Below are 21,412 nucleotides of genomic sequence, written 5' to 3'. Positions count from 1 at the left end.
ATGCTGCAGCTCTGATCATGTTTGATAGTCCCACTGATTCTAAGTGATCTCCAATGGTGTGGAGCTGAGGAGAAATTAGCTGAGTTCATACTGCACTTAAGTACCATTTAAATGATGATATGCAGCCTCAAATAAAATGACAGTGCTACTGGACATTTGCTAAGCTACATGCTCTGATTTTTAAAAATTGTATTTGTGTTCTTTTGCCACAAGAGTAAAACTTATTTGCCACAAACTCTTTACAACTCACCTGCATCTTATTTTTATAAGAATTTAATAAGATTTGGGGATCCAAATTATATCCCTTGAATATTTTTCTTCCATGTAAGACTAGTCAATATGGGAATGAAACATGCAGTTCCAACCTCATTACCACCATATTATAACTAATTTACTTATTGTTAATCCAGAAAATACAAAATTATTTTCTTAAGCTTAAGAAAATCAATGCCACTTATTTTATTCTTTCTAGTAAAAGGCTTATAATAATGAAGATATTGAAGTTACTAGACCTTTACACAAGTAGTTTGGAGTCTTACAAGAAATAAATGTAAAATTTGATTTAAAGAATAACTGAATAAGAGAGAAAAGTTATTGGGATGTTAAGGTAAAATGTGAGAGAGTAAAACAAGCACTAAATATTTGCTGTATCTTGGCAACAGAAACTAAAAGATTTTGGTACGAATTCAGCATTCTATAACTGTTATAAACATCATGTTCAGTACACTTTTGGCAATGTTTATCTCTGTTTGAAAGATGGGTGTCTGCTTTATTTAGATTACAATCTAGAACAAAAATCTCATGATTTTCAGTCCATCAGTCAACTTCTAATTCTCTATTTGTTAAAAAATTTCCTAGATGTGTCAACTTGCTCCTATGTACTTGAAGAAAAGTAGTTAATGCCTGATCCTCTCTTCTTACAACCTTACCCTTCCTGCTTGCCCCAGGGACTTATCTATTCTCTGAAAGCCACTTATGATCAAAGTTCTTTTGATGTAAGCACATTGCATCCTCTGACCAGGAAATCCTTGACAAGAGGAGTTCACAGATACTGGGATCGAGTGGGATTATACTGGTATAATAAAATAGTTTTTGTAGAACCAAGTGGTATATAATCAGAAGTATTTGCCACACAATCATAAAATCAGAGATAAAGATTTATCCTAGAATTGTTTGGGATTGAGCAATAGATTAATAAATGGAAACATCTGCTTTGTTCACACAAATCTAGCATGGTATCTGTGCAATGATTCATAAACCTCTGTCAAGGAATGTAAGAGTGTATAATCATGGCAAGTGGCAGAAGCTTATGTCCCCTACAAAGCTAGGTTAAAGTTTCATTTTTAGTTGTCTGCTGACTGTTGAGTCTTTAGAGAAACTTCCAGTTCACCTTAATTAAATTAGATAATGCAATTCATGGATTGTTTCTGGACCATTGCTCTTCTCACTCTAATGGAAATCAATGAAAAAGTAAGAGACTTATAAAACAGGAAATAAAAAGTGCATATAAAATTTCAGAAAACCAGTTCTTGATTACATGGGCAGTTTACTAAGTAGGTAGAATTGGTTAACAATAGAAATTCCTTCAGCATAAGATTTGCTATATTTTAATTCTTTCCTGACTGAAAAGTATTTTGTTTTGAGAAGATTTTTCTTATATATCCTACAGACAAACAGCATATTCTTTAGAAAATCAAAAAGCTTACACCGTACATAACTTTAGTCTGCTGCTACTGATCTGTCAGCTAGCTCTAAAGGGAAAGGCAGATTCTGAGTGGTGGGTTTTCTTCTAGATGCATAGAAAGAACCATCATGGAAACATGCCAAAGCATGAAGTAGAAACTTCCTTTATGTTTAATAGAAGAAAATCCAGTTGAGGAGAGTCTGCATTTTTCCCTCCATTTTGCAAAAACAATTATTCAAGTATTTATCAGGGACATAATAAAGGGTGGACTCTTATGTTAATTCAGAGATTTAAATAAACAAATTAAAAACCAAATCCAATTTCTGCATTTAAAATGTTTACAATCTTGTAGTGTACACATTTAAGAATATTAAATGTTATATCTAAAGAAGTATTTATATGCCATCTAGGATGAGCAAGTAACCTATATGGGGCCGATCACAGCATTGAGCAAAGAAGTAAGTCTTGCAGAGCGAGTGACTGAGGTAGACAAAGCAGAAGTCAGAGTTGTATTTTACAGCACTTTCCCAGGCAGAAGCATCAAGGATGGCTTGGAAAGAAACAGAACAGTGTCAGGGCCATCATGAAGGAAGTTCTTGTATAAGTCCAACAAGAAATAGCAAGATCCTGATAAAAGGCTAGAAAGACAATTGCAAATATCCCTGGACCAAAAAAAAAAAAATCTGTTGAAATTTTCATCATATCTAACTGAATCTACTATGCATAGTATTACAGGCAATAAGATAGGGGGTATATAAAGAGGATAAGTAGGGAAAGGAAAAAGCTATAAAAGGATAAACATGGTTAGAAACAGTAGGAAGATTAAGCCCAACTGGGCTAATCTTTGTTTCAGAATAGTATTTGCTTGTATTCATTGAATTGACCAGCCTAAAAATTTTATGTAGGTGCATCTTGTGACCAAATAAAGTTGTTTTTTATTTGTTTATTTTAGTGTTGTGCTGGGGTACATGGTGGCACTTACAAAATTCTTACAATATATCAAATACATCATAGTTGAATTCACCCCCTTCATCATTCTTTAAAGTTGCTTTTTTTTTAAAAGTCATTGTTTGGTTAGAATATTCTTTAACCATATAACATAAAGGTTATTTTATAATAAAAATATATTTGTTATCCAATGAAGTTGAAGAGATTCACTAAGTAAGGATGTCCTGAAGAAGGTTAAAAATTTAATAGAGTACATCATGCATTTTCAAATAAAGTTTTTATTTGAACTTGCTTTATGATGTATTCAAGTTCCTTAACAAAATATAGTAATTGAAGGTAGTTTAAGGTCAGAACAAAGCCAACATAAATACTGCATACCGATAAACAATACTGGAGGTGGCTTTAAACTCACTGTAAAGACAAAATAATAAATAGCTACACATCATTCTTGAGGTAGTAATCAGTTCACAGAGGCACTTTTCAGCATTTTGATTTATGCTTCACTATAATTTTATGGTTTATGAGTTGATGCTTAATCGGTAGAGCTGTGTTAACTAAAACCATTCAGTAGCTCATCATTAGGAATTCTTTTGTGAACTCCAACATAAATATGAGGACAATTTAAAGTAAACTCCTTCTCATTTCAAGTGTTTGCTTTATAAAAGATCCTTGATTAGCCTTAAGCAAGTTGAATGCAAAGACAACATTTGAAGTAGACAGTACATCAATTCTGGAAGTATCTAGCTCAAATCTATTTACCTCCTTACCTCTAGAGGAAAATCTCTAATGCATCTCTAGATTTTCCAAGCCATATTTGGTTGGTTTTGAATGAAGATATTAATTATTTTTGTTCCTCCACTTTATTTTGATCATTAAATGCTGTATCATTAAAGACAATAACTTGTAAGAAAACTATGTGAATGACAATAATAAAAATGGACAAGTCAGTTTCTAGGTTATCAGAACATTGATATTTTTATTTTTTAAGCTAGCCCTTGGTCTATTTTAAGTAAAATTTATGGATCATAATTAATGTAAGTGACAGTAAGATAATGAGGATAAGGAAAAGTATAGCAATTTACATTTATTGAACAGGTACTATTACTATTTGCATTTCACCTTTTCTTCCTGGCAACATTACAGAGTAGATGTTATTATTATTCCCATGTTATGGATAAAGTGCATAAAAGTTTGATATCATTCAAAATATGTCCTTGATAACTCATAGCACATTAGAAATATAATGGCTACTCTATAATAAATTTCTACAAAATATCTATACTAACAGTCATAGTTAATAGCAAACATTATTTTTTTCCACTAGTATTGGGAATGACAAAAGGATGTTTGATATCAAGGCTTCTATTTCAAATTGTACTTTTAGTTTAGTATGTCAGTATTTCCACAATTTGTCCTGTATCCTGTTTCATTCTTCTTCACAGTAACTTATTACTTCTTAACACATCATTTTGTACTTCATTTATTATTTATTTACTTCTTTATTTTGCAGTACTGGGGCTTGAACTCAGGGCCTACACCTTGAGCCACTCTACTAGCCCTTTTTTTTGTGATGGGTTTTTTCGAGGTAGGGTCTTGCGAGCTATTTGCCCAGGTTGGCTTTGAACCATGAGCCTCCTGATTTCTGCCTCCTGAGTAGCTAGGATTATAGGCATGAGCCACCAATACCCAGTGATTTATTTATTGTTTTTGAGAGATGGCCTTGCTATGTAGCTCAGGCTGACCTCAAACTTGTGATTCTCCTGTCTCTGCCTCCCAAGCACTGCGAATACAGGTGTGGGCCACCATTTCTGGCTATAACTAAAATTTCTAAATTAAATAGTCTGAATATTTAGACTCACAATTCATGTTTTACCCCTTCCTTTTTATTTATTCTAGTGTTGATATTTTAAATTTTGCTTTTCTCATCAACCTGATGATCATGTCCTCTCTTATGACTTTAAATTCTATTTATATGCTAATGATTCCCAAATTTACACCCACATTCCAGATATTTCCCTGTACTCAAGATTCCTATAGTCAATTGTCTATTTGACATTTCCACCTGCATGCCTAATTTATACCTCAAATTGAGATTGTGCTAAACTGAGCTCCTTCACTTTTATGTTGCAAGGACTGTCCTTCTTAAGGTCCTCCCATCACAGTTAAAATGACAAATCCATCCTTCTAGTTGTTCAGGTGAAAACACTTAAAAATCACCTTTGACTTTCTGGGACAACAAGAGGTAATCTATTTGCTCCTTTAATCTGTCTGGCAAGGAAAGAGATGACCCAGTTAGATTCCATTGTGAACATGTGAGTGACAATCTTGGTAGAAATACAAATAATATTTACTAGTAGGAAATCCTGTTCTATGGAACACTTTTATTGAGAAGTATCTAGTCTGTCTTGAATAGCTTATGTTGAAAAACAACAACAACAATAAACAATAACCCATGCCTATGGGTTTATAAGGCATGGTTCCATGAAAAAGGGTGAATAATTTACATAAAAGGATTAAGAAAAAAGGTGTATTATAATGGAAGTGCATTGACTTCTGTGCAAACAATGTTTCCATATATTACATGTCTCAGTCCAAAGCAGAGCTTTTCCTAAGATAAGAAAAGGATATGTTACAGAGAGCTGCACCTGATAGTTTCATGTTTTTCCAAGGGAAGAATGCTTAGTTTGTATTAGGCTACTTTTATCTATGATTTATTTTCAAAGTTCATACTGGGCAAGATCCGTAATTTGTCTTGGTCTGTTTAAACAATGTGACTCTTGATTTTATCTAATTTCAACTTCTTATGGTCAGCATATCCTTCTGGGTCTACCTTCAAAATATGATTGCTATTCTGCTACTTCTCTCCCCTTTCCAGAATATTACCACCATCTCTCTCTTGAACTATTTCTTTTCTGGGTGACATTTCATACCTCTGCTGTTGACCTCTTTTATTCTATTCTCTACATAGCAGCCCTTTAAATAAAATGTAATGGGGGTCATAATAATCCTCTGTTCTAAACTTTCAAATCCTTTCCCATCACTCTGAGGAAAAGTCAAGTTCTTTGCAATGAATTGCAAAGTCTAGGTGATTTGTAATCCCACATCCTCTTCACTTTTTTAATCTTGCCTTCTACTTCCCTCCACAAATCACACTGCTCCAGCTACACTGTACTTCTCCTTCATTGACCTGCCAGGCGTACTCTCCTATCAAGGTCTTACATATGATAATGCTTTTAGCAGGATTTCTACATGGCTTGCCTACTGTTTCATTTATTTTCAGAGTTAAAATTGTCTCTTTCTTAGAAAAGTCTTCTGTGGGCATCTTAATAAAACTGCAATTCCACCTCCAGTATTTTATATCCATTTTCCCTGCTTCCCCCCACTCTAGTAGAAATTGTGCTCTTTAATACAACATATATTTTCCTTACTGAGTATACTTATTATCTGTCTCCCTCCACTACAGTAGAAGCTCCTGTGAGCATAAGTGCTAGATACATACTTGTTGATGTACTTTCTATACAAAGAATAAATACAGAATTTTTAAACCTGTTGAAATTGCCATAAGATGGGACTAAGGTAGAAAGAAAAACTAGAGGGGATGAATCATTTCAGGTTATAATACATATATACATGGAAATGTCACAATGAAACTTTCTATATAGCTATCTTATACAAAGAAAAATGTCTGTTTTCAAAAGCGGAGAACAGGAAGGTAAAACAGGTTCTGACTAGGGGTTGGAGGTAAGAGTGGGGAGAATGTAGGGAAAGGGTGTAGGAGAGAGAATATGGTAGAAATATTATGTACTCATGTATGAAAAGGGAAAAATGAGACCTGTTAAAACTGTTCCAGGAATGTGGTGATGGGGGATAAAGAGAATGATGCAGGGGGTGAATTCAACTATGATATACTGTAAGACTTTGGTAAATGTTGCAATGTACCCTGGTACAACAAAAATAGAAAAACAAACATGTTGTTTAATTTAAATTTTATTCTAAGTGAGGCTCAATTCTATTATATGCCTACTAGCCATTTTACTTTGTTTTAAATTCATTGTTTATGATTTAGCTCATTTTTCTTCCTGAGTGCTTATCTCTTTACTATTGATTTGTATGCACTCTCTGCATATGAATGCTATTAAATTTTTCTTAAGTTGCAGTTCATTTTTACTCAAAACAGACTACTCTTCTCACTATTACCATCTGTTAATTGACAACCATCCATCCAGTTGTTGAGTAAGAAACCCTGAAACTAATTTTTGTATCTCTGGTAATAAAAGAGAGACCTGTAATCTGTCTCTCCCTTCACTTCATCTGGGAAAGAAAGAGATACCAGAATTGAGTTCATATGTAAATATATCAATGACAACCCTCACAGATGCATTCTCTAACAATTTGTCATTTATCTTTGAGTTTATCTTGATGTGCTCCATATAAGAATGATTAATGGGTTTTAACTAAATTCTACTGAAGTTTGTTTTGTGATCTCTTTATTTATCCTAATTTTAGAAATTTTATGTCATCTCCAAAATATTTAATAACTTTGTTTTTATATTGAACTATTTAATGCTTTATAGAACATATCAGTCATTTGGTACATATCAGTCATTTCCAAGTTTTGAGTATTAAGAGCTCTAAAAACACTTCCTATTTAGAGCATAAATTTTAGCATCCAGTAATGAAAAAAAGTTACTGAAGAGCATATTTAAATTAAAATATACACAGCAAAAGTATATTTCATTCCATATGCTTAAATCCTAACCTCCAATGTAACGGTAGTCAGACGCTGGGCCTTTAGCAGTTAATTAGCTAATGTGAATGAAGATTTCATGAATGCCATTAATACAAAAGGGACCCAAGGGGACTCTCTTGCTCTTTCTGTCATATCAGGGTTCAAGGAAAAGTCATCAGTCTACAACGTAGAAGTGGGCTTGATCAGGCTAGTCCCATGATTTGAGACCTCCAGCCTCCAGAACTGTGAGAAAAAAATTTCTGTTACTGATAATCTACTCAATCTATAGTCATTTTGGTGTAACATCCCAAACTAAGACTCTTACTAAGTATAATGTCTTGTCATTAATAAGATATCTGTACTTTGCCTTACAACACAAATTAAGTAGTTATAAATTACTATTTACAGTTATTAAATCTAACATCCAAGGGCTTTGCATACATAGTTTTATGAGCTCCTCAATACATTTACTTATCTGCTGAGGTTGATTAGCTACTGATATATAATATAAAATAATAAGGTAGACTTCCCCATAAGTTAATACACATTTGAGCCAATAAATTTCACTGAACAATTCTCTCTAATCCCACTGTTGTTTTTTTTTAATTCTACATTTAATTTATTCTTCCTTTTTATATTCACCAAGGTCTGTAATTGGAATTTCTCTTCTGTTAGACTGATCTTCGTTCTTGTTACAGAATGACACTTTTTTAATAATGTATTATTTTTCTTTCAGAAATATGTGACGACTTCCCTTATTACTGCTCTTTTCGTTAGATCTAGAGTGTTAGAAGCCCATTCTGATTGTGCCCCTCAATGTTTAATGACTCTACATTTGTTTCTGAATTCAGTGTAATAGTGGGGAATGTAAGATTTCCATAGTCTTGCCCTTCTAATTTTTATACATTGATGTTCTACTCACTCACTTCATAAATGCTACATTTGAGGCAATGGAATTTGACGTTTGCAATATGGAATATACAGTCTTCCACTTACTATAATTTCCCTGCCTGAAATAACCTTCTCTACCATTTAAATCCATTCCATACTTTAAGGCCAAGTAATACAGTTCTTTTATCTATATTTCTATTAAGTTACATGCTGCCTGTATTGTGGATAATTATTTGCATGATTTATCTTCTGTACTAGAAAAGGGAGCACTGATAAGTTACAAATCTAATTCATCTACTAGCAAGTCTATCAGCTACATATGCCAGTGACTCAGTATATACCATACTTGTTGTACCTCATTCTTCATGGTTTTACACCTGAAGTTAAAGTTAAATTTTTCTTTGTCAGCTCATCAAATTTCCTACCTAACACTTTTCCTTAAATATTTCTGAAGTTCTTCTTCTTTTTTCCCCCCCATGAGTCCAGATAATTCATTTTTCAGAAAAACCTAAGTCTATTCTAAATCATCTTTCTGGGCAGTCTTTCATTTTGTATAGTCTTTTTTCTTTTGATGTCATTCATTCATTTAAGAAATACTAAATCTCTAGTCTGTGCACTATACTGTATTATATAGCATTGATGTAAAGATGAAAAAGAAGAAAGACTCTTTAAGGGTAGAAGTCATATGGAAAGATAGACATGCAGTAGGGCTTCATACCCTATATGCTAAAAGTTAAATCAAAGTTGTGCGATGAATGCTATTGCATAGCAGAGGGAAAATCAGTGTTTATTTAGGTGTGTCAGGAAAGATGTCATAGAAAGTGTTGTTTAAATCAGTGTTTAGACACTTAAGAAAGAGTGGAATTAGTACCTGTGTCCCTAGAGCCTTTTTCTCAGTAGAAAGAGGTTAGGATTATCACAGTTGTCAAATTTTTCCCCACTTGTATCTTAGATCTCATAAAGATTATGGTGAGCACTAGGTAAAACCTACCATCATGTCTTAAAAATGTGCTCACATTTCAAAATCACTTATTACCTAATGATCAAGAACATCAGCTTTATAGATTTTACTCTCAGGCATTTCCACAAGGAATTGGATATTTTACTCCATCTAGAGCTCATATTGACAAGGTTTTGAGTGTCAACAATTCAAGAAGAGCTATGATATTTTTTTCAGAACCTTATAGGCTTGATGAAATGCTATTGCTTCCAGAAAACATATATTAGCTCTATCACACTTAAGAAAATTATTCCTTTCTTTTGTTTATATGCATATTATTAAAAGTAGATATATATTCACATGGATCAAAATTTAGAAGACTGAGAGCATATGAAGTTTATTTAATGAAGAGTTTCCCTCTCATTTCTTCATTTTCATCATCTCTCTTCCCCTCCAAATGCATCCAGCATAACCAGTCTATTGTATAATATTCCCAACACATCCTTCATGTTGCACAGATTCCCCTCTATTCCTTTTTACTTATATTTGTATAAATGATAGCATACCATTACTTGGATCTTTACCTTGCTTTGTTCACTTTATATATCTTAGAAATTTCCCTATATCAGTAGACAGAGAAATATATGCTTATTCTCTCTAATGACTGCATTATTATCTTTCTACAAGTAAAATAATTTGATTAGCCAGCTATCAGCAAGAATTGAAGCTATTCCTTTTTGATAAGCCATTTTTCTATTTTTCTCTATCTCTAGTTTATAAGAAATGAGGCATTTTTATGTGTCACATAGTCTTGTAATTTGCCTTCCCATGAAAGCCAATCACAATGAGAACAGACAAAACCAGAACCTTTGGGATGATTTATTTTGAGATCCTGAAAACTGGCTAGTGCTTATTTTCATGGTTGACATATAATTGCATGCAACATCAAATCTTGAGCTACTTATAACTAATTCTAAGATATGGTCTCTAAGCTAGAATTGCATCCATTCCAATTCAATGTTCTGCACAGTCTCAGGAAATGATTACCACTAAATAAATAAGGCCAACTAAATAATAGTAGACACTCAATCTGCAGACTTGGCACAGAATTAGAAAAAAAACTTCATTGTGATTCAAGTATAGCTTCTACATTCTGAGAGTATTTTAACTTCTTCATGATTGGTAGTAATTAATTTGTTATGGATTGGACCCACTGCATATTAACCCTGGGACCAGAAAGTTCTTCATGATGATGCAGCAATTCTGTTGCGGGCAGTTATTGCTAAGTCTCTGTTCTCTTTCATAAACTTGGCAGCATGCATTCATTCAGCACTCAATGTGGACAAAACACCCTGACTTAAGGATTTACAGACATGGTAGAAAGATGAATTAGAAATATAAGAAGGGTACCTAACTCACAGTAAAATATATTAGTCTGTTGTATAAATGGAGCCCACCTATGTAAATAATAAGAATAACAAAATGCATGTAAAATTTTGACACAATGAAGGCAATCACAATTCCATAAGTCTTACACAGTGGACAGGCATCAAGGTATATGGAATGATATGAGAGCTTGTATAATTTTTAAAACTAGAATTAAAACAAAAAAGGAACCCTTTTACACTGCTGGTGAGAATGCAAACTAGTACAACCACTCTGGAAAAAAATTTGGAAGCTTCTTAAAAGTCTAAAGATAGATCTACTATATGATCCAGCAATACCACTCTTGAGGATATTCCCAAAAGACTGTGACACAGGTTACTCCAGAGGTACTTGCACACCCATGATTATTGCAGCATTATTCACAATAGTCAAGTTATGGAAACAGCCAAGATGCCCCACTACTGATGAATGGATTAAGAAAATGTGGTATTTATACACGATGGAATTTTATGCAGCCATGAAGAAGAATGAAGTGTTATCATTTGCAAGTAAATGGATGGAACTGGAGAACATCATTCTGAGTGAGGTTAGCCTGGCCCAAAAGACCAAAAATGATATGTTCTCCCTCATATGCGGACATTAGATCAAGGGCAAACACAACAAGGGGACTGGACTTTGATCACATGATAAAGAAAGAGCACACAAGGGAGGTATGAGGATAGGTAAGACACCCAAAAAACTAGATAGCATTTATTGCCCTCAATGCAGAGAAACTAATGCAGATACTTTAAAGTGACAGAGGGCAATAGGAGAAGGGGACCAGGAACTAAAGAAAAGGTTAGTTTAAGAAGAATTAATTTAGAAGATAACACACATATACAGGAAAGCAAAGTGAGTCAACTCCCTGTATAGCTATCCTTATCTCAACTAGCAAAAACCTTTGGTCCTTCCTATTATTGCTTATACTCTCTCTACAACAAAATTAGAGATAAGGGCAAAATAGTTTCTGCCTGGTAGTGAGGAGGTAGGGGAGGAGAGGGAGGGGGCAGGAGGGTAAGGAGGGGGTGGGGGGAAGGGAGGAGAAATGACCCAAAGATTGTATGTACATATGAATAAAAGAAAAAAAAAAAGGAACGCCCTGGAGTCAGGTAGTCAGTGATGGTATCATAAAGATTGAATAGGCTTTTGCAGAAGAAAAAAATGAATGAGGTTTGTAGATAGAAGGAATTTCTTGGAAATGAGATAACTTGAGGTATATTAAGGGAAGTTTGCACAAAGCATAGATGGTGTGTTGGGAATTTGTGGATAATGCTGCTGGAAATATAGGTTTAGAGATCACTGTAAAGAGAGCTGATTGCCATGCTACTATATTTTGACACTATTTCATAAAATGTCAGCTATTAAAGGCTTTAAAGTGCCCAACATGAAAAAAACCTGAAAATTAAGCTTTGTTCACTTTTTTCCAAGTGTTTCTCAACTGGAAAAGAAGACTCATGGATAATCAAGTGAAAAGTTAGAGGAGGTAGATACTCTGCAGTTCTTGACTTGATATGTAGGTGCTCTTGAACGTTTCACAAACAACCACCCATAAATACCTGTCTGGTCTACTCACTGCTTCTAATAGCTTTTGAAATAGTTGAGTCAGTCCCTGATTGGGTAGGAAGTAAGATTATCAGGAAACATTTGAGAAGTTTTCTGGGCAGTGTATCAATAATCTTGTCTAAAAAATATGAAACAGTTTCTATGTTACGAACTACTGATTAAAATCCTTTATAATTGCATTTGTGGCCCTACAGTTTTGTCCAGGAAACACTGTAATGAATATATACCTAGAACATACTGCCATGCTTGTCTTTGGATGTTTCCCTAAACTTCACCTATCTTCCTCCTGGGGATTCCTATTCTTTCTCACTGTGTTAAGGCATTCTGTTGTATCTGCTCATCTCATCTTGCTCTTTTCTTTATAGTTTTCTGATAACTAGTAAAGTTTGGTCCAAAGTTTTCTATAATGTATGTGTTAGTTAGTTTTTTTGTCACTATAGCAAAATACCTGGGAAATCAAGTTAAGGAAGGGACTAGTTATTTTGCTTCACACTTTCAGTTTTTAGTCCATGTTCAGTCCATTGCTTTTAGGCCTGCAGCATGGTGAAAAGATGGTGGAAGAGAGCTGCTCATCTCATGGCAGCCAGGAAAAGACAGAGAGAGAGAGAGAGAGAGAGAGAGAGAGAGAGAGAGAGAGAGAAGTGAACCAGGTCCTACCTCCTAAGACCCATTCAGTTATGAACTCATCAATGCTTACAATCTCAACAGCAATACCATCTGAGGACCAGGCTGTCAACATAAGAAACATTGAGGCCATGACAATATGTGCCTTCCTCATAAAATGTAAGCCTTCAACACCTTGTCCAGTGCCAGACAAGGTAAAAGAAACATTGGTAAATATTTGTTGAATGAATAAATGAATGATGCATGGTCTTTTATCATTGCTTCTATTGTAAAGAGAAAACTAAAATGTAGAAGTAATGTGAGACTTCATTTACACTTATTTCACTTGTATGCTTAAAACTTCAAAGGAATTAACACTTTAATAGCTTATAGCATAAATGATACTCTAGAGTCTTGCCATAAATGTCATATGAAATTCATTCATGTACTTGTCTCAAACTCAAAATTACTTTGAAGACTTAATGTCAAAAAGCAAGTAGGCACTTCAAGGTAAAGTCCAAAGTGTGTAATTACTACAAGAGCAGCCTGATGGTGGCTCAGCTTTATTGACATTCTTTTCCACTGTTGCAGATACGTGAATTAACATTTCCGAGAGCCTTCTTCAGGAGCAAAACAGCTTCAAAATCTGGGAAAGATCAAATTGATTTTATTTTTACAAATAAAAGGCATATATGAAGTGTTTCATAATGTATAAGCCCTTTTTTTCTTCTTGCAAATAACATGTATTGGTGAGTTTTGTTTTGTTTTTTTTAATCTTGATTTTGTTGCTGCCATTTAAATTCAAACTATAAAATCAGGAAAGTTTTTAAAAACATATTTAAAATCTTAAGTGAAAAAAATGGAAAACTTGAAAACTGAAAAGTAGAAATTAAAAAGAAAAACTAACCAAACAGTCCAATCAAGGAATGAAAATTGATAATGTGTTCAAAATACCTGCTTTAAGCAGTGTTTGTGAATTCAAGCCAATTTCCATTTACTTCTACCATACAACATGTAGCTAGTTAAAAGAATGGTCATTTAACTGATGGTTGTACTTTAATTCATTAAAATATATCCTAAAGCTGATTACCTCACTTTGTTCTTAAATGTCAATTTTAAAAGGTAGTCATGGTTACTCTAGGAATTTAGCAACAAACCAATTATGCAATCTAAACAATTCAAATTAAAGTCAATGGTGTCACTATCCCAGATAAGGTATAGTCTTGTGATCAGTAAAGGACTGTGGTTCTAATGATCAATTGTTATGAAAGACCCTGTAATTGTTACCTCATTAGAATAAACTTGAATAAGTTTAGGAAACTATAATTCATTCTTCAAAAGATTTTGCTTTTTACCTCAGAAGTAAATTAGAATCAGCAAGTGAATTAAAAGTTCTAATATCATTAGCCAAAAGATGGTCAATCATAGTCATCTTTAAAATGGTAGGTTAGCAATGTATTTCAGAATTATTGAGGCCCATAAAAATATACCAATGGGAAAACACTCTCACCTTAACAAGCACAATATGAGAATTTTTTTTTCCCCTAAATAAAGTTCTAGCTAAGATCCTAGTGTACCACAGAGCCTCTGAAAATGTTTGCAGTTAATTTAAGAAGGATCTAGCCAGCAAATTCAGATACGGTAAACTCAGAGAGAGTATCAACTCTCATTCCAAAACTCTGGATAAATACAAAGAAAGTGAATGTGCTCCAAAGGTCATTTCAATGACACCCACTTAAAGTGGTGGAGCAAAATAGGTCATATTGAACCCATATTGTAGACTCACCACTGAACAAAGTCAACCTGCAATTATCTGGTCATTATTTGACTAAGTTTTAAAAATTTCTACAGGAATATTCTTGCCTCTGTTTTCTTCAACTGATGGTTTGGTAAATCAGCACATCAGCTTTTCAGTTCCTTAAATAAGATTGACAGAAATTGAGAATGCCTTTGCGAAACTGCATCTTCTGTCTTGAGAATCCTTACAGGCTTTTAGCAGGAACATTAAACTGTTCCTGTGAGGCTATTGTGACATTAAGTGGATGTTTTTCTCAGAAAAATGCAGATGCAAGAAGGAGAAATGATGTTTCCAAAGCAACAAAAGCCATTTTGCCTGTGTCTTGGACTGTCTCTCATATGCACAAACATATACCTGCATGTACCTCCCAACCTCAAACCCAGGATTTTGCTTAAATTATTCTAGAGGTAGAATAGTCAGGTTCATTTCACTAGGGTATCACAGATTGCAGTGAAGACACACATACTCATTTGATTCACTTATGTTTTCATCCAAATTGAACTTTTGCTGCTCTTTGCAAGGAAAGGGAAAACATAATTTATTTCGGTCTTTAATGTAAGGCTTCAGATGTTTAATAAATGTTTTTTTCTCTCTTACTCTGCTTCTTTAAAGTACATTCTAAGTATTTTGTTATACTGAAGGAAAGCAATATATATTTCTATACTTATAAAATTTAAGACTTCTGTTTCTGATGCAACTACAATGACTAATTGAAATAAAAAGCTTTAAAACACCTTTATTTCAAGTAACCACTTCTAGTGTTGCCAGGTTTGCTGCCAAAGACAACAATTCAACTCTCTTAATAAAATATGCCAATTTTTTCTTCAGTAAAGATTTACTTTTACTGCTAAATTTGAGTCTCATAATACCAAATATACCAGATTATTATTACTATTCTAACTGCCATTTCCCCCCTTCATATGAATAAAACCAATAGCATTACCTTTAAAAAAAATCATTTCTGGGACAATGCCTTTGAGGAAAAGGTGGTGTATTTTTTTAAATCATAGATTATAAAGCTTAATCTTATTTTTTGCATTCAAAATAAAATAAAGGCAGAATCAAATAGTAAATAATGAAAGCAACATCCAACTAGTGTACCTAGAATTTTTCATTTGTTAACAAATTTATCCAAATTAATTGTGAAGTTGAGAAAGAAAAAAGCAGGTTAATTAAAAGCAATGAGAGTTCATCATTGCAATTATGGGAAATACACAGTTCCTTTAATGTAAAATGGAAGCAAAAATAAATATCAAAGTGCAACAACCAAATCAAAAAAACAACCAGTAAAATTCCCCAGATCTTACATATAGACTTGAGCAGGCTGTTTTGTAATTATTTTAAATGGAGACACCACCCTCCCTTCCTGTTTAAAATGTAAATACTCTTCTAGGAAGTAAAACACTGATTTAAATTCACACTAATATATGAAGTTAATAAAGACTAGTGGATCCTTTTTTGAGAGTAGGTTTTAATAGGGACAGGATAATGGGAAGCTAAAAGAAGAAGAAAGAAGGGAAAAGGCAAGGGATTGACCTTGATTGTGAATTTGATCTCCTTCAAAAAGTTCCTTACAATCAATCCTGAGATTCCAAATAACTACTGCTGTCCATCACACCAACTTTAACGCACTTTCTCAAACAGTTATGTTTAATCTCTCAGTTCTTTCAAAGTACTTTTTCTGGGAGGCTTGCTACATAGTTTAGAAAAAAAAATTTTTTTAATGAATTCTAGAGAGCAGGAACCAAAACTGACTTGTACTAATTTTACAAATCACTTCTATATACCTTTTCATTAACATTCTAGTAGAAATGTACTGAATCATACATTACTTATTGCTTTGTTTTAATTCTAACAAACTTAAAAAAATATTCTATATGAAGCTATTGAGGAGACTAACAAATATTGACAGGCTGCCCTCTTAATCTTATTAACCATGTGTTTCATCAGGCTTTTTGAAGAAAAAAATCAACATGCCCTATAAAAAAGCTTTTTGCATTAATAAAATACAAGCTTTGGTAATGACCTGAAGAAAGCTATGCTTCAGGTCAGGGAACTTCTGCAAATCGAGCAATACTGCAACATCACTCCACCAGAATATATGGAGATCTTGGTTCTTCAGTACAGTAATAGTGTGTGGCTTGTTATGAAATCAGAGCAGACAGGGAAGAGCAAAGGGAAAGCATAAGTTGTACACACCTTCAGTTCCAAGCATAACACATTTAATTTTAGTATTTCAAACCTGTCAACACTTCTTGCAACAGACAGATTTTAAGACATTATTAAAATATCTTTAAAGTCATTGAAAACTAATATACTCTTTGTCTAAAAAGCTCCTAATCCTTCACAGTTCAGATTCTCCACTGTATCTAGGAAAATGAGCTATTCTGTTTTTTGCAATCTGTGCACTCAAACAACCAAAAATGCTCTCTCCAGAAACATCAGTGGCCTTTATAATCAATCGTAGTGTTCTTGCTCCTAGCTCCACTGCTTTTTGCTTTTTTTCAGTTCTTCCATCTTTATTCTCCTTAATCTTTTTATTGTATTTGGCACCTTTTCCTAGCCAAGCCCTTGTTTCATTTCACAGCTTCTAGGACAGGCCTGACACTTGCTTTACACTGACTTCACCAAGCTCCTGCACCTTCTCTAACTGACTTTATTTCTGGGCATGGCCCAAGGGTGACTTCTTAATTCACTGGCTTCTTCTATTTCTTTTGTCCTTTAAAAATTGAATTACTCTAGTCTGAAGCAGAACTTCAAAAGAGGAACTTCCTCTCCAGCAGGAAAAGTCTCTCTTTCACTATTTGGCAATTGGTACAACTGAGCACCTTGCCTTGAAATACATTCTAAATTCAGAATATGGCTGTTCCTGGAACATCCTCTACATGCTCCCACATCAGAGTCTTTGAACTTTTCCTTCTGCCTGGAATGCTCTCCCTCAGGTTACTAGCTCATTCACTCACTTTCTTCAGATATTTGTCTGGCTCTCTCCTTCTCTTCCTACTACCCTATTTAACATGGTAACCTGTTGCTCCTTTCTGCCTGATCCTCTTTACTCTGCTCAAGTTTGTATTTTTCTATAATATTTCAATATCATAACACATACTCATTTTTAATTATGTTTATTAAGCATTACCTTTTTGTTTCTTTACTGAATCAGGTGGCTTATAAAAAACAAAAATTTGTATCTCACAGTTCTGGAGGCTGGAAACCTGAGATCAGGTGACAGCATGTTAGGCCATCTTCTAGATACAGACTACCAACTTCTCTTTGTTTCCTCATGTAGCAGTACGAGAGAGAGCCAGCTTTCAGACCTCTTTTTACAAGGGCACTAATCCTAATAATACTTTTCAGTTGATAGCATCCTGTTGGGATATATGCTATATTTTGTTCACTGACTTTACAATGACTGAGAACAGAGATTGACACTTAGTAGGTGATCAATGACTATTACCTGAATAGCGTTAAAACAAAGCAAAGCAAAACAAAACAAAAAACCCCACAGCTATATATCATCTACTACCTCCTTTCCCTTTTCATTGTCAACAGCCTAGTCCAGGTTTCTTCTCATGGTAATCACCTAATTAGCATGCTAATTGCATTTCCTGCTCCTGCTCTCTCCCTTTAATCCATCTCTTTTACTGTTGGCTAACTTTCTTCAAATCCCAAGTTTATCTTATTTTTCTTAGAACTTCACTCTAAGGCCAATTCAAAATTCCTTATTGTGGAATTGAGGTTCTGCTCATTATAGCTCCCAATCACATTCAGCCTCATCTATCTACTCCTCAATCAGCTGGTATTGATTTTTGAAGAAATATTTGTTGTCCTAGTTCTAGGTCCTATGTGTGATAAAAGTAATTTGCTGTCAGCTTAGGCAACATCAACTAAAAGAATGAAAGTTTTAAATGACAACATTTGTACTAAAAAAAGAAGCTGAGTTCATTGAAGAAATCCACTTCACTGATTTACTCAGGTACATACAACCCTGTGCTGAACTCCCTCTTACCTAGCTTTCATGTTCTGGGAAAGCAATTCACATCTATATTTAGGTTCAGGTTCAACTTACTGTGTGATTGATTCTATGAATTTTAAAAATATAATTTCCTTTAATGATCATAAATTACAATGCTTTTTCCTTTCACAAGTATTCTGATATGCCTTTCCTCACCTTCTTCACTAATTTGTAGATGACACACACCTTCTCATCCTGAAATTCTCATTAGCATCTCCTCTCTGGAGGTTTTATTTGCCTCAAAACCAGGAGCCAAATTGGAGGAAATGCCTGGGAAGGGACCTGAGCCTCCAGATAAGGGATGTGGTTATACTGTGGGATGGAAAGACAGCTGACATTCCAAATGACACAACTGCTTTTTCACCATCTTTATATGTTTCAAGGACTTGCTTTATCAACACTTTCTAGTCTTAACAACATGAAGGTGGTTAAGATCAAAATTCAAAATTCTATTACTGAGTATGTAGAAACTTAATGCACATTTTTGTAGCATCATGAAGTAAAAAAATTGTAATTAAGAACCCTGTGTACAAAATTTAGGAATGTCTAATTTGATGTGGCTCATATATAACACTGTTCACGGCAGAAAAATTTTTTGAACACCTTCAAACATGATACTGATTTTAGTATCAACATCCATAAAAGATGAATATTTTATTTTTAGAAACAAACAAAAAATATTTGATATGCTCTGTGTACTTTCATTTAGTGATGTATTATTGGAAGAATCTTTGCTTATTATGACAGAGAATAATACACATACACACACAAACACATATAGGTGTGGCACACATTTATCTCTCAAGACCACAATAGTGGGTATTGCTAAGGAAAAGCTCCAGTTCTTAATGTTATCACCAAAGAAATATTCAAGAAGATAGTAGTAGCTAAGAATCCGGAGTCTTCTTTTGATAAAATTAATTTTTAAATCATTGTATTAAAGCATAAGACAATGAAAAACCACTGTGCATCTATCAGAATGCCTAAAACAAAACACTGATAATACCAAATGTTTGTGAGGACCTAGGACAGTAGGAACTCTCAGCCATTGCTGGTGGGAATGCATAATGTTACATCTACTTTGACATGTAGTTTGGAAACATTTTATAAAATGATGTGTTCTTACTATTTGACCCAGTAAGCATATTCTTTGGTATGTAGCAAAATACAAATGTTTAGGTCCATACTAAAGTATCAAAAAAGCACTTCTAGTGGTATTTACTTTAAAAAAAAAATAGTTCTCAAGGCTGAAGGTGAGGTAGAGTGCCTGCCTTGCAAGTGCAAGGCCCTGAGTTAGGTAGATAAATAGTTATCAACTTGGAAGCAACCAAAGATTCCAATAGGTAAATGAGTAGATAAACTGTAGTACATCCATGCAATGGATAATAGGAAATCAGCTTTTAGCCACAAACAGACATGGATGACCCAGAAAACTCATTGCTAAGTGAAAGAAGACCATCTGAAAAGTCTACATATGTTATAATTTCAACTATATGACATCTTGGAAAAGGCACACTTGGGGAGGTAATAACAGATTGGAGCTTGTCAGGGGATCAGCAGAGGGAGGGAAGCTCAAACAAGGGAAGTACAGAGGACATTTAGAGCAGTTATCTGTATGATGAAATAGTGATAGAAATATGTCATTGTATATATTTTAAAATCCACAGAATATACAACATAAAGAACGAACCCTTATGTAACTATACACTTTATAACACTGCATCAACATTGCATGTTCAATTAAAACTACTGCACTGTATGAATGAGGATGTTAATGATAGAGGAAACTGAATGTGTTGGGAAAGAGTGCTACATAGGAATTCTCTGTACTTTCTAATTAATTAATTAATTAATTAATTAATTTTTTTTTCAAACCTAAAACTGCTCTAAGAAAGCATAATCTTTAATCAAAAAAGAAATAAAAAGCAAAAGCAAAACCTAAGGCACTGAATCTGGAAAATCAAGCCAAACCAAAATAAGACAAAAATACTTGTAAGAGAAAAACGTCTTTCATGGAGGTACTATCAGGTTTTCCTAATAGCATCTTCTTCCTCAGGAAGAAACTGTGTTAGCATCTGTAACAATAACAGAGTAAGGCAGAGAGTATCCAGATCCCTAAAACCTATTGCTGTGCAGAATTTAGTCAAGATTTGAGTCATGCCTCAAATCATTTAAACCTTATTCATTTTTGAATGACTACTGAGATAGTCAGGATTTATTCAGACTACACCAAATGTTGAAGGGAAGCTGAGACGTACACAACTACCTCAGATCATGGGTGTCCTCCCTTCATGACCCTTGGGTCAGACTTTGACTTGTGTGTACTTCCCCAGAGTCCTAAGACAACAAGGGGTCCTGCCAGAATTGAGATGCTCCCATGATCCTCAAGAGGAGGATTTCTTACCATTGTGATGACTGAAAGGAGAACAATATTCTCAGTTCAAGTTTTTTTTTTTTTAAACACATAATCAGAGACTCTGGGCAATCTTAAAAAAAATTAACTTCAGATGAAAATTTAGAAATCAAGGCACTATTTTTGTCTAAAAAATTTCCTCTAAATCATAGAGATACATAAAAAGCAGGAAACCCCAAGAGACTTTATAAAAAAGAAAAGCTCTTATTGCTTCCCAACGGAGGTCCCTCACACATGGTTCACAGATGTACTAGGCTTTGGTGAAGTTGGCCTTGGTGCTGTGCAGCAGTGCCAGTAGTCTGTGCTGTGAGCAGCCTGTCAATGTATCCTTAGAATACTGTAACAATCTCTGCTCATGTGTGCTTCTAATCCAAAGTGTCCATACTGGTGCTTCACAACGACCCTT

At 34.1% G+C, this 21,412-nt stretch overlaps 1 protein-coding gene across 14 annotated transcripts in view; it reads right to left on the bottom strand.

Annotated features, from left to right (window-relative positions):
- B3galt1 (beta-1,3-galactosyltransferase 1) overlaps positions 1-21,412 on the bottom strand; it is a 466,025-nt gene that overhangs the window by 375,816 nt on the left and 68,797 nt on the right. Inside the window, exon 4 of one of the 14 annotated variants that reach the window (XR_012447237.1) lies at positions 11,579-13,429. The exons of 12 other annotated variants lie outside the window; for them this stretch is intronic. The gene's annotated coding sequence lies outside the window, so the exon portion shown is untranslated. One more of the 14 variants, XR_012447236.1, reaches the window with a different exon arrangement.

Source organism: Castor canadensis, chromosome 4, assembly GCF_047511655.1.
Source record: "Castor canadensis chromosome 4, mCasCan1.hap1v2, whole genome shotgun sequence".
Taxonomy (NCBI): domain Eukaryota; kingdom Metazoa; phylum Chordata; class Mammalia; order Rodentia; family Castoridae; genus Castor; species Castor canadensis.
This window is presented reverse-complemented; position numbering and strand designations above follow the sequence as displayed.